Below are 15,516 nucleotides of genomic sequence, written 5' to 3'. Positions count from 1 at the left end.
GTCTCAGGAGTCAAGCTACTTTTCCTATCTGGCAATTTATATTAATTGATCTACCAGTTAATTTACAAAAAAAAAAAAAAAAAAAAGGAGAGAAGCCCTGATACTTAATCTAGAGCATGCATTGTCAAAATTATTGAGCATAAAATTTCACTGCTCTTGAGACATCTCGCACCTGCCTAACTGAGCCAGGTGCACCTGTTTTCCAAGACAACTCCAAAGACAATGCCTCTAGTCAGGCTGGCAAGAAAAGAATGAGTTTCATGCAAGGACATGCATTTGGGGCTTAATGAGGCACACAGGATTATTATTTATAACACAATCAACATACGCAGTTTATGAAGTGATTAAATCTTGTCCCAGAAGAGCTCACATGGATCCATGCCATGATGACCCAATTATTTAGAAGATTATTTTTCTTTTCTGTCATAATTTGCTCTCCTGTGACCAAAAAAGGATTTAAACTACTCTGAGATAAAAATTCAAGGCCATAATGGCCTTTGTTTTCCCCAAATTAAATGGTAGCAGAAACAAAGACTTAGCTTAAAAAGCAAAACAAATTAAGAATAACCTCACCCTGAACCCCCAGATGGGGCCATGCACATTTTGATCTTTAGTTTGTCATCCTTGGTATTTTTATATCCTTTTATTTCCTAAGACTTTACATTTATGTGGTTGTTATTCTTTGTAAGTATTTTTATTTGCCGTATAAGGTCCTTCCAAGCCTTTTTGGGTGGGCAGCGTAGTTATTATATCCACTTTGTGTGGCGATAACAAAATATTTGGCTTGGGCACCAACCAGTCCAAATGAGGCATGAATCAATCAGAAGTGACACCAGCAGAGAACTCCCAGTACAGCTGGAAGAGAGCCCACGAAGCAAATTGGCCCTGCCAATTTGAGAGGAGGAAATGTGTGGTTAGGAAACCCATGCCTGGGGTCACAAGTCAATATTTTCTATTTCGAGGTAGTAGGATTGCCTCTAAGCTGTCGGACTTCTAACCTGAACCGCGCATTCATACTTCTAACCACTTTAAGATAATGTTGAAACTCCAAAATGAGTAGAGATGATGGTAGATAAGCTTCTTTCATGTCCCTACAAAAAAGGAAGGAGGAAGGAAAGGAGGGATGGCAGGAAGGAAGAAAATATTTTTTCAAATATTTTCAAGTGTTTTCAAATATCAATTTGGTCCTAGTTGATTGGAATTGTTCAAGATACCCTGTTTAGAGAAAGACATGTATCATATGACCTCACTGATATGAGGAATTCTTAATCGCAGGAAACAAACTGAGTGTTGTTGGAGTGGTGGGTGGGGTGGGAGGGATGGGGTGACTGGGTGATGGACACTGGGGAGGGTGTGTGCTCTGGTAAGCACTGTGAATTATGCAAGACTGTTGAATCTCAGATCTGCACCTCTGAAACAAATAATGCAATATATGTTAAGAAAAAAAAAAAAAGAAGAAGAAGAAGGTAGCGGGAGGGGAAGAATGAAGCGGGGGAAATCAGAGGGGTAGAGGAACCATGAGAGACGATGGACTCTGAAAAACAAACTGAGGGTTCTAGAGGGGAGGGGGGTGGGAGGATGGGTTAGCCTGGTGATGAGTATTGAGGAGGGCACATTCTGCATGGAGCACTGGGTGTTGTGCACAAACAATGAATCATGGAACACTTCATCTAGAACTAATGGTGTCATGTATGGGGATTAACATAAGAATAAAAAAAAAAAGATACCCTGTTTAGTGCTGGCTTTCTCAACAGTGACACTAATGACACTTAATATTATGGGCCACCGAACGTTCGGGGGCGGGGGGGGGGCTATTGTGTGCATTGTAGGATGTTCAGCAGCATCCTGGCCTCTACCTGTTGGATGCCAAATGCTAGTTGTGCCAACCCAAACTGTCTCCAGACACTGCCAAATGTCTCAGACAAGTCCTCCAGTGGAAAACAGCGGTTCAGTGTGTTTGTTCTAAATATATTCTCAAACTCAATTCATTTTATACCTGAAGGTCAAAAGTTGCAACGAAGAACTGGAATTTGTATTAAAAAGAAAATACGAGATTCTTTCACTATGGGAACTCTGTAATTTGATCAAAAATATTCCCCCCATGCCCATCCTCTGACTGAATTTTGAATGCAAATGGAATTATTCAATTAGGCAACCAAGAGCAGCCACCTATCTTTGAACTGTATGGTTCATAGACCTGACAGCAGGTTTCATTCTTCTACCCATCGTGAAACATAGAATGGCATTTGATATATGTCTAACATTTCCAATAATTTCTTGTATTTGTTTTAGATTTATAGCCTATTTCCTGTCATTTTTTTCTTAAGCACAATAACTCTACGTTATCTGAGGAATTTACTTAAATTCTTTTTAATTTTCTCATGCAAAAGCTATTTTCAAAGGACTTCGAGATAACTGAAAAGTGCTCTGTAAGAAACATACCTTTTAGCTTGCCCTCCACCCATGTTCATGGCAGCGTGTTATGTGCTATATCCATAATAGCCAAAGGTGGGATCAACTTAAATGCCCATCAGCAGATGGACAACATGGATAAACAAAATGTGGTATATATCTACAATGGAAAATTATTCAACCTTAAAAAGGAAAGAAATATTGACACATGCCACAACATGGATGAACCTGAGGACACTATGCTGAGTGAAATAAGCCAGTCGCAAAAGACAAATATTGTACAACTCCACTTATATGAGATACCTGGAATAGTCAAATTTATAGAGACATAAAGTAGGATGGTGATTTCTGGGGGCTGGAGGGAGTGGGGAATTGGGAGTTTTTCTTTAATGGGTACAGAGTTTCTGTCTGGGATGGTAAAAAGTTTCTGGAGACAGATAGTGGTGATGGTTTGCACAGCAATGTACTTAATACCATTAAACTGTACATTTAAAATGATAAAAATGGTGGGGCGCCTGGGTGGCTCAGTAGATTAGGCATCTGCCTTCAGCTCAGGTCATGATCCCAGGGTCCTGGGATTGAGACCTGTATTGGGCTCCCTGCTCAGTGGGGAGTCTGCTTCTCCCTCTCCCTCTGCTCCTCCACCCCATTTGTTGTCTCTCTCTCTCAAATAAATACATAAAATCTTTTTTAAAATGATAAATTGTACATTTATATGTGTATTTTGCCATAATAAAAAAATCAAATCAGAATATTCAGCAATATGAAAATACTCTATATACATAAAAAATATGCAACCATAATATCCCAATCACAAAAAAATCTTCTTCTCTGGGGTAAGGGGTGTGACATCAATGTAATATCCATGGACACACCCACTGTTCCTTGGAATCTGGTCAGATGAGTTTCAGATGTCCAGCTGGGCTGCATTTGTGGCCAAGCCAACCATTTCAGTCATCCCTAAAATCCAATTGCTGAGGCAAGTCAATCCCATAGGAACTCACTGAACTAGTTTGGACAATTCAAAAGAAAGAACTCACTTTGTTGTTGTTGTTGTTGTTGTTGTTTTTTGCTTTTTTTTTTTCTCAGAGTCCCAACCTTCGACTCCGTTCATTAGCCTCAAAAGCTATGCAGTTAATTAAGAGTTGAGAGTAACATTATTTCTCCCATCCAGTGGAAAAGCAACGTAGAAGCAGCATCCCATTTCTTTTCATTGCACAAAATCATATTAATAAATACTTGACACTGTGTCTGTGGAATTGATTTGTTTTGTCAGTAACAGAAAATATTGAGTGTCTACCTCTAGTAGGTACATCATGTACAAAATTATACTCTATATTACTCGATTTAATTAAAAGTTACAAAAGAGAGTTATAAATGTGGGATGAAGTGCAATCAATATCCAAACACTTATGTATAAAAAAAGGGCATTTATTGTCTGGTTACTGCCAGTGTAGAAACCTTACTTCCACCACTGATCCTACATCCAGGTCAGTATGAGCTAGCATGTATGCACGCATATGGAAGTAGCTTTTATTCCGCAACAGAGAATGTGGAGAGGAAGTGTGGGGAGGGGCAGACGCTGAAGTGAAGGAACTGGGGAATGGAAGGAGATAGAAGGGCTTCCAGCATCTACCTAGTTCCTTGGACTGGTTTTGAATTCACTACTGGGAGAGAGTTAGAGGCAGAAGTTGATGGAACTCTTCAAAAGAGGCTTTGAGAGACCTGTCAAAACCAGGGAAAGAAGAGGAAGATGCCCCTTCCTCCCATTTCTAGTTGCCCCAGCACTGTTCTTGGGTTCCAAGAACTGGTAAGTTTGGGAGCATCCAGAGACCACAGCCTGACGGTGTGAAACGGGGTGCCACCACGGGGCTACAGACAGCAGCAGTGGACAAGAAGAGGAAGAAGACGAGGGAAGATGTCATGACGGGCACTATTGAAGCACCTTGTATTTGTTCCCAATAGTGATGCCGGGTCACTGTGGGGGAAAGGAGATGGGAGTATCTTTTTAGGAGTACAGTGATTCATAAAAGTCAGTAGATACCGAATTACATATAAAGTGTTTTTATTTAGCCCCTATAATAAATCCTGTGAGGGTGGCATTATTATTATTCCCATTTTACAGATGAGGAAACTAAGAGTCAGGTTAAGTATCTTTCCTGAAGCCACATGACTCTCAAGAGGCAGCGCTGGGATCAGAACCCAAGTATGTTTGACTCTAAATCCTATGTCCTTAACCGCTGTGCCTCACTGCTTCCTACTGTAGAAAGCAAGGACGGGTTAGGAACATCGGAATTCTGAATGTTGCTAGTTGCTCTATTGTATGCACTATTACTTTATAAAACACTATTAAGAATGCTGCGGGCTTTTTTTTTTTTAAGATTGATTTCTTTATTTTAGAGGGAGGGGAGGGGCAGCGGGAGAGGGAGGGGAAGAATCCTCAATCAGACTCCCCGCTGAGCATGGAGCCCACTGCGGGGCTCACTCTCACAATCCTGAGATCAGGACCTGAGCTGAAAGCAAGAGTCAGACGCTCAACCGACTGAGCCACCCAGGTGCCCCACTGCAGGTTTTATACATGCCTGGTTTTGTCATTTTGCTAATAAATGCTATTGAAAAGGACAGTGTTTCTTAGGAGTTCACAGATTCTTAGAGATTGTTTTTTGTATCCTTCTGTAATACTTGAAAAATGCTGCACATAAAAGTGGGAGCCAAGGGACACCTGGGAGGCTCAGTCGTTAAGCGTCTGCCTTCGGCTCAGGTCATGATCCCAGGGTCCTGGGATCGAGCCCCGCGTTGGGTTTCCTGCTCAGCAGGAAGCCTGCTTCCCCCTCTCCCACTCCCCCTGCTTGTGTTCCCTCTCTCGCTATGTCTCTCCCTGTCAAATAAAGAAATAAAATCTTGAAAAAAAAAAAGTGGGAGCCAATAGCCTATCCTAAATCATTTTAAGATAAGGTTGTTTAAAGACAAATGCCCTTTACGTGGGGATGAAAGGTATGGCGTAGGGAATATAGTCACTGGTATTATCATAGCCCTGTGTGGCCAAAGATGGCAGCTACACTTGGGGTGAGCACAGCATGACACATAGACCTGTTGAATCACTATGTTGTACACTTGAAACTGACGTAACGTTGTGTGTCAACTATACTTCAGAAAAACCCAATAAAAAGCCAAGACAAATGCCCTCTAAAGTACAATTCTGAAAAATTAAAGAGTGCCTCCATATACCTCCTACTTTCTTTGTGACCTGAATGCATGCTTCATACACTGACGACACTTACGACTGCATCATATGTTATTTTGTTTGATCTTTCTGTTACATTTTTGGCTTACAGTCTCTTCCATAACAAGTTCCTTTATCTTAGTTAAACACATTCCAAGTATTTAACAGAATACAGCCGAGTGACCCTGGAGGCTCTTTGGTAAGATCCCTCTTTCATTTAGCTCACCTATTTGGTTGGAAGGAGTCTTCCCCTGGAATGTTAACTGTCTGAGAACAGGGGCTTATTTTCTCTCTGCTGTCTCTCTGCAGCCCAGAATCATGCCTAGAGTCAAGTAGGTGCTAGATACATATTGACTGAATGAACGACGAATGAATGCATCCAGACTATGGGAAGGAAAAGGGATGGGGTGTTTTAGATACAAACAGAATGGAACTGTACAGACTATCTGGACCCTTGGGAGCTACAGGCACTGCCTTTGGGGCCTGGCCTGTGCTTTGGTGAAAATTTCTAGCCTAAGTGGCCCCCTTACACTCCATCGTCTTGTATTTTGAAGACCAGCCTGTGGATGACTCCTTGGGTCAGAGGCCCACCACAGGTGCAGTCAGGAGGACTATGGAGAAGGAAGGTCAGTTTCAGCAGACACCCTGGCTGATATGCCCTCTACTTTGCTCTTTCAAGTATGGTCCCTGGGGGCGCCTGGGTGGCTCAGTTGGTTGAGTGTTCGACTCTTGATTTCAGCTCAGGTCATGATCTCAGGGTCATGGGATCGAGCCCCATATCAGGCTCCATGTTCAAGGGAGTCTGCTTCTCTCCCTCTCCCTCTGCCCCTCCCCATGCTCCCTCAAATAAATAAAACTTTAAAAAATAATAAAATAATAAATTGTAGTCCCTGGATTGGCAGCATTAGCGTCCACTAGTGCTTGTTAGAAATGCAGATTCTCAGGCCTACACCAAATCTACTGAATCAGAATCTGCATCCTAACTTGATGCGCAAGGGATTTGTAGGAACGTTAGTGTTTGCAAAGCACTGTTATGTAAGACCATTCTTACAGCTCCCTGCCCGACACAGTGCTAACCATGTATGTTATGCCCAGCATAGCCTTTCTGTAGCATCTTTTACCTCAGTAGCAGCATTTTCAAGCTCTTATTTTGCCTCTTATTTTATTTTGCTTTTCCAAGCAATAGAAGAGCTGTTATTTATTGAGCCCTATGAGATTTTTATCCTCTTTTTTATACATAAGGAAACTGAGGATAAGAGATGTTACACAACCTGTTATAGAGTATAAGCTCCCGGGGCACCTGCATAACTCACTTGGTTGAGCATTGGGCTCTTGGTCTCAGCTTGGGTCTTGATCTCAGGGTCTTGATCCCAGGGTCATGAGTTTGGGCCCTGCATTGGGCCCCATGCTGGGTGTGGAGCCTATTGCGGAAAAAAAAAAAAAAAAGAGCATAAGCATGAAGTCAGGACTGCTGTATGATTCCTAAGCACTCCTCGCCACACTCAAGGGTTAAGTTCTTATAAAACCTTCATATTTTAAACAATTTCTTCAAAAGGAAAACTCAAAAGATTTTGTTGCTTCATTTCCAGACCTTCAGCGTTGAAGGGGGGTGGCCTGGGTTCCTTCGGCTTGGCCCTACCTAGAGGAGGAACTACCCTCACAAGCTCTGGAGAAGCCCCAGAAGCTTTAGCCAAGCAGTGCCCTTCAGTAGGCCCCTTAAGTCAGGGCTCTTGAGCCTGCTGCACTTAGAATCATCAGGGGAGCTTTAACAAATACCACTGTCTATACTCTATCCCCAGATACTCTGAAGTAATTAGTCTGGAGTGAGCACTGAAGACAAACTTTTCTTCTTCCTCTTTCCCTTCCTCCTCCTCCTCCTTCTTCTCCTTCTTCAAGTCTGGTAAATAATTCTCATGTGTACGCAGGGTTCACAGCCTGTGCCCTAAAACCAGTGAAGCCAATGACTCTCAGACCCAGGCAGGGGACAAGTATCTAAGTACGGCTCTATTGAAGGCCTCTTGCTGACTTCTTGGTGTCACAGCTTTCTGACGAACTTGATTACTAGAAGGACATTTTCCTGATGTGATGCAAGGCCAATTCACAGGCAGTTTCTGTAATTAGAGGGTTTGGTTTTTTTTTAAGATTTATTTATTTATTTATTTGAGAGAGAGGGAGGGAGAGAGAGCATGCACGTGGAAGCGCAGGCAGGGGCAGAGGGAGAGGGAGAAGTAGACTCTCCACTGAGCGCGAAGAGCAACACGGAGCTTGATTTTATGACCCTAAGATCCTGACCTGGGCTGAAATCAAGAGTTGGACATTTAACTGACTGAGCCACCCAGGCATCCCCATAATTAGGGTTTATTTGGTGGCACAAATAAGCAAAAAGGGCACGAAAATAGTGAGGCAGGATGGAAACCACACTGGTGGCTCCCATTAGCTGGTGACTCACTCCTTCCACATTGCTGGATAACTCTGGTGCTCCGAAGGGACAGTCTACCACAACACTTGTCAGGGCCAGTAGGTCATGTCAGTGGTATCTCTGGGTCATTCAAAGGTCTAAAGAGGGACGCCTGGGTGGCTCAGTCTGTTAAGCGCCTGCCTTCGGCTCAGGTCATGATCCCAGGGTCCTGGGATCGAGTTCCGCAGGGAGTCTGCTCCCTCTGCCCCTCCTCCTACTCGTTCTCTCAACCTCTATCTCTCTCTTAAATAAATAAATAAAAATAAAAATCATAAAAAGTCTAAGGAGAAAGTTTAGTCCATTTGAAATCCTAAAAATCTACTGGGAAGTCAAAAGCATGTTTTATTCGTGGGACTGAATTAGGCCCAAGTGCTTCAGTGACAAAGGACACACAAAAACTGGCACAACACCCATTAATTTCAGTCCTGTGTTTTGAGGAAAGATGGTAAATACTTTTCACCCAGGAAAACAACAGTAATATAATGTAAACGGATTTTTTTTTAAAGGACAGGAAGAAAGAGAAGAGACAACAGCAACACAATTTTGGAAACTGGAAAGCGGGAGGCAAGAATTTAGCAGAAGAGAACCTAAAGGTAATGACATCAAAGGTTTCCCAACCAACTGGCCCAGCCAGATCAACCACCGAGAATTTCAGTCAGTAAGGTCCAAGCATGCGCCAAAGCTTCAAATGAGATTTTCAATCCCCCATGCTCTGTTTTCAAACAAGGGCATTGTTAAGATTGGGAACAAGACAAGAGCATCCACTTTCACCAATTCTATTCAATATTGTATTAGAAATTTTAGCCAGGGTAATTAGGTAAAAAAAATATATATATACATATATATATATTACATATATATACATATATAATATATATATATGGCACTCAAATTGGAAAGGAAGAAGTAAAATGATCTCTTTTTTGCAGATGACATGACCCTATATATAGAAAATCCTAAGGAATCAACAAAAAAACTATTAAAGCTAATAAATAAATGCAGCAAAGTTATAAGACACAAAATCAACCCACAAAAATTAATTGTCTTTCCGTACACCAGCAATGAACAATCCAAAAATGAAATTAAGAAAACAACTCCACTTATAATAGAAAGAATAAAATACTTAGGAATGAAGGCAACCAAGGAAGAGCAGACTTGTACTCTGAAACTGAAACACATTGCTGAAAAAAATTAAAGAAGACCTAAGTAAATAGAAAGACATCCTATGTTTATGGACTGGACGACTTAATATTGTTAACATGGCAATACTACCCAAAGTGATCTACAGATTCACCACAATCTCCACCAAAATCTCAATAGCCTTGGGATGCTTGGGTGGCTCAGTGGGTTAAGCATCTGACTATTGATTTCAGCTCACATCAGGATCTCAGGGTCATGGGATTGAGTCCTGCATCCAGCTCCACACTTAGCACAGTCTGCTTGAGGTTCTCTCCTTCTGCCCGTCTCCCCCACTTGAGCTCTCTCTCTCTCAACTAAAGAAATAAATAAAATCTTTTTTAAAACCTCAATAACCTTTTCTGTAGAAATTCATATGGAATTCTAAGAGACCCCAAATAAGTCAAAACAATCTTGAAAAAAAAAAGTTGGAAGACTCATACATACTGATTCTAAAACTTTCTACAAATCTACAGTAATCAAGGAAGTGTGTATTTGGATACAGATAGACATATAGATCAATGGAAGAGAACTGAAGTCCAGAAATAAATCCATACATTGATGGTCATTTGATTTGCAACAAGGATGCCACAGACCATTCAATGGGAGAAAGGATAATCCCTTCAAAAAATGGTGCTGAGACAACTGGATATGTACATGTAAAAGAAATCAATTAGACCTCACCTCACACAATATACAAAAATTAACTCAAAATTGATCAAAGACCTAAATATAACTGTTGAAAGTATAAAACTCTTAGGAGAAAACAGAAAACAGGAAAATCTGCATGATCTTGGATTAGGCAATGATTTCTTAGCTATAACACCAAAAACATAAGCTACAGGAAAAAAGCTAAATTGGGCTTTGTCAAAATTTAAAACTCTTGTGTATTGAAGAACTCTCCCAAGAAAGTGGAAAGGCAATCTACAGAATGGGAGAAAATATTTGCAAATCATATATCTGAGAAGGGTGCAGTGTCTAGAATTTTTTAAAATACAATTACCACTCAACAACAAAGACAACCCAATGGAAGAAAAGCAGATACCTGAGGATTAACAGAGATCAGAAGGAAGCTTCTAATATCAAAATGTGGAGCAGGACACACAAACAGAAGAAAAGAAACTTGTAGAAAACAGGGATAATGCAGGGACAAGTCAATGGGTAACTGTGAAACAAGAACAGGATGCTACTGGGGAAAAAAAGAAAACATTCAGAGAATGGTCCTAGAAATTAAAAATAAAAAAGTGAAAATGAGGAACTCAATAGAAGGTTTGGAGGGGCACACCTGGGTGGCTCAGTTGGTTAAGCTTCTGACTCTTGATTTTGGCTCAGGTTGTGATCTCAGGGTCCTGGGATCGAGTCCCTCATCAGACTCTAGGCTCAGCGGAGAGTCTGCTTGAGGATTCTCTCTCCCCCTCCCCCGCACACATATGCATGCATGCTCTCTCTCTCTCAAATAAATATATAAATCGTAAAAAAAAAAAAAAAAGGTTTGGAAAATAAGCAGAAAGTGTCAAAACTATCATTTAAACCCAAGTTAGCCTGACCCCACAGCCCATGAAAATAAAAGGTATCTTAGATTTGTAAACATTATCTAACCTGAATTATGAACTTGTATTTCCTTGTGATGGATAATAGAGTGTCTATTATCCATTGGATATGTTGGGAATATATATTGGAATCTACTGGATCATCAGTAGAACTAGAGGCAACCTATTACTTTTACTTGTTCTGGAAATATAAAAAATAACAATTTCTGGTTTCAATCTCTTTATGAAATCATCATGTGTAAATTATGGGATGCCATTCATACAAATGGCTACTGGCTAAAGCCTCACGATATATATGGGGTTTTGTTGTTTGTTTGTTTGTTTGTTTGGCATGGAGAATCTCATTTTGGAAAAAAATATAAGAAAACAATGTTTTAGGATTATGGAATTTTGGAGCTAGGAGGAACCCTAGATTTCTTCTACCCTTGCTTTCTCACCTCAAATATGTGAAAAACTAACCTAGTTAGTTACTGACCTGGGACTGGAATTCAAGTTTGCTAGCTCCAAGGCCACTGCCATTTCTGCTCTGTAGAACTATTAGAAGTAGAAAGCAGGAGCACCAATGCCCACATATAATTACTTTAATATCAGGAAACAGTAACTAGGTCATCCTCTTGTACCCAGAATAAAATGAAAATGAGGACAGAAACGCATAACTTTGTCTCCAAACTGCAGTGCTTATGGAAACAGAAGACCAAATCATCTAATTTAACTTTTCCTACATATACTCATCAACAAGTGCTTCTTGAATACAAAATACAGAACAATGCATAAAGCCATAGGAATATGGAATGAAGCACAAACAGAATTGGGGCATATAAATGGTCTGCACACTATTAAACATCATTTTGTGCAATATTCATTAGTATCAATGAATAACTAGCTTAGGAATGTAATATTTGACCTTGAATTCCTCTCACAATTAAACCACTTGAACACTGTCTTTTTCAATAGTAGTATTTTTTTCATAAAGTGAATAAACTGTAAGAAATCATAGCAAGATGAAATAGAGCCAAGTCTAGCCTATTGAAGTAAAAAAGTACTTTCCAACATTTTTTAAATGACCTCTTATTGTTACAGATATAGAATATATATGCAGTGAAAAAACTGAAGTGCAGATAAACAAAAATAAAAACCAGAGATCACCACATTAGTGCATATTCTAAATCCTTATCTTTATAATTATTAACTATAATTAGATTATGTTGTATATACTGTTTTGTAACCTGCTTTTATTTATTTTTTTTCTGGTCAGCATTCTCTATCTGTCCATTTTAGTAAATTTTATCTCAGTTAACTCCCAGATCCCAGATTGTCTTTATCATTTGGTTTCTTCAAGAAAATTCAGCCCAGGGGTGCCTGAGTGGCTCATTCGTTAAGCGTCTGCGTTTGGCTCAGGTCATGATCCCAGGGTCTTGGGATCGAGCCCTGCATCGGGCTCACTGCTCAGCAGGAAGCCTGCTTCTCCCTCTACCAGTCCCTCTGCTTGTGTTCCCTCTCTCGCTATGTCTCTCTCTGTCAAATAAATAAATTAAAAATCTTAAAAAAAAAAAAAAAAGAAAGAAAATTCAGCCCATTTCCCGGGTACCTGGGTGGCTCAGTTATTTGGGTGTCTGCCTCCAGCTCAGGTCATGATCCCAGAATCCTGGGATTGAGCCCCACATCTGGCTCACACTTTTTCCTCTGCCCCTCCCCCTGCTTATGCTCGTTCTCTCTCAAATAAAATCTTAAAAGAAAGAAAAGAAAATTCAGCCTATTTCCATTGCACCTGGTTATTCTGTTTTAAATCTCTTTTAATTTAGCCCAGGCTGTTGAGGCATGACACTAACTTAGTGAAGAGACTCAGCCAGTTGTCCCGCTTTCTGGTTTTGTCTGATTGCTTGCTTGTGTATATTAGCTTGATCCTCTATCCCTTGTATTTCCTAAGAACTGTAAATTGGATCCAAACCTTAACGTGTTCCAATTAAACATTTTTGGCTAGACTGTCATAGGTGTTAGTGGTACTTCCTTGTATCACATCAGAAGACATGATATCTGGCTACCCAAAAGAGTAGTTATGAATTGCCTGCTGTGTGCATTGTCCCTAGCAGTACATTATTAGCAAGTGCCCCGGCAGAAAACGAGAGAGGTGTCCAAAACACAGTTGACACATTAGCTTTACCATCCTCTTTCAGGGACCAGACCTTTTTCTAAAACACTGTTCAACTTACTTCTATACAGTTCATTTCCATTTAGTGCTTTATTTTATTTTTAAAAAAGATTTTATTTATTTATTTGAAAGAGAGAGAGAGCAAGTGCACAAGTGGTGGGGAGGGGCAGAGGAAGAGGGAGAAGCAAACCTCCCACTGAGCAAGAAGCCCGATGTGGAACTCAATCCCAGGACCCTGAGATCGTGACCCGACCCCAAGGCAGCCATTTAACTGACTGAGAAACCCAGGCACCCCTAGTGCTTTATTTTAGCTCTGTTTTCCTCTGAATTTGCCAAATTTCATGTTCTAATAGAAAAGGAAGAGATGGAGTACAAAGGATAAGATGAACTTACTCTACTCCCTAATCATTGGATTTTCCTTTATTTAAAACTATGAGATTTAGTTTGAGAAACCAAGAAAGGCATTTAACATGTCTATGAATATGGTCAAGCTAGAAAAAAATGGGGCAACTTAGAATAGACTATTTATAGTAGCAGAATTACTGTAGCAAAGAAGGGTGTTACATTATATAAATAGTTCTTCCTGGGAGTATAATGATACCTCTGCTTCTGCTATATAAGGAATCAGCCAAGAAAGGGTGGGAGAAATCTATTATGTTACCAAAAAGAAATTTTCATACTGGCCCAAGGGACTAATAACATTTAGGAGGAACATAGCTTATTACTGAAGGTAGAGTGTGTGGGGGTGAGTTTTAGGGAGAATGGATATCAAAGGTGCATCTTCATATCCCATGGGACACTTGTTGGAATTCTGCCAGTTCAGCAGGGGATTATTCTTTTTTTTTTTTTTTAAGATTTTATTTATTTATTTGAGACAGAGAGAATGAGAGAGAGAGAGCACATGAGAGGGGGGAGGGTCAGAGGGAGAAGCAGGCTCCCCGCCGAGCAGGGAGCCCGATGCGGGACTCGATCCAGGGACTCCAGGATCATGACCTGAGCCGAAGGCAGTCGCTTAACCAACTGAGCCACCCAGGCGCCCTCAACAGGGGATTATTCTTATTCTGACTTTAATTCACACTGATTCTCACATATTAAGTACTGTCCTTTCACTTTAAGGAAGTACTAAGTGAAATCAATGAAACAGCTGAATTGACAGGCGTTCCAAGAATTGCAACATACAGAATAAAAAGATCAATGAAATCATTCATACAAAAGCCCATTCACAGATGGCTTTGTGCCACCATAGTACAAAAATAAAGACCAGGCTGGAGTGAGAGCGTAGCTCAGGATTCTGGATTTAAAAGAGTTTTGACTTAAGTTTAATTTATGGCCCAATAAAGCTCACATTACAGGTTCTTCGCTCAAGCAGTACAATCAAAGTATGACTATTCATTCAATTCATTCATTCTGCAAATTTTCAGTTGCATACCAGGCCCCATATTGGACCAGACAGTGTTCCAGGCACAGGGCATTTGGCAACAAGCAAAACACCCCTATCCTCACTGAGCTAACGTTCAAGTGGGAGAGACAGGTGAGAAATATATTATGTAAGTAAATTAGGTCATGTAGTAGACAGTGGTGAAAGCTACAGGGAAGTAAGAGCAAGGCTGGATGGATCTAGCATGAGTGGAGGAGGAGGTTGCATTCATAAGACTAGGCTTTGTTAAGAAGTAACAATAAATGGGGCGCCTGGGTGGCTCAGTCATTAGGTGTCTGCCTTCGGCTCAGGTCATGATCCCGGGATCCTGGGATTGAACCCCACATCGGGCTCCCTGCTCTGCGGGAAGCCGGCTTCTCCCTCTCCCACTCCCCCTGCTTGTATTCCCTCTCTCGCTGTGTCTCTCTGTCAAATAAAATTTAAAAAAAATTATTAAAGAAAAAAAAGAAGGAACAATAAGCGAAGACTTAGAAAAGGTGCAAAAATTGTGGGGAAGAGACTTTCAGGAAGAGGTTACAGCTGGTACAGAGTCCCAAGAAGGCAGGAGCATCTTGGCTTATGCTAGAAACAGCAAAGAGGCCAGAGGGACTAGACCGTGGTGGGCCAGGAGCGAAGTAGAAGGAAACCACAGAGGGCCCGGTGTTGTTGAAGGATTTCAGCTTCCACCCTTTCCTTGTCTACTCTGGGTAAGACTCTGCTCTGGAAGAGAAAAGAAACACAATGTGCATTCATTTTGAAAGAGTCTCTCTGGCTTCTTAGTTGAGAACAGACTGAGGAGGATAAGGCAGAAATGGGGAGATCAATTGGGAGACTACTGCAATGGTCCAAGGAAGGAATGCCAGTGGTTTGGAGCGGGGCGTAGAGTGGTAGTGGTGAAAGTGATCGCTTTCTGGGCATACTCTGAAGACAGAGCCAACAGATTTCCTGAAGGACTGGATGGGGGCTGGGAGAGAAAGACAAGAGTGTGGGGGTTGGGAGAGAAAGACAAGAGTCAACCTATCTCCAAGGTTCTTGGCTTGAACAACTACAAAAAATGGAGTTGTCATCAATTGAGGTGTGGAAGCTGCAGATGGAGCAGATTTTCGGGGAGGAGGGCAGATTAGGAGTTCA

The sequence above is a fragment of the Mirounga angustirostris genome, unplaced genomic scaffold, assembly GCF_029215605.1.
Source record: "Mirounga angustirostris isolate CCGP_5_RB_7025 unplaced genomic scaffold, mMirAng1.0.hap1 SCAF_10, whole genome shotgun sequence".
Taxonomy (NCBI): Eukaryota; Metazoa; Chordata; class Mammalia; order Carnivora; family Phocidae; genus Mirounga; species Mirounga angustirostris.
This window is presented reverse-complemented; position numbering follows the sequence as displayed.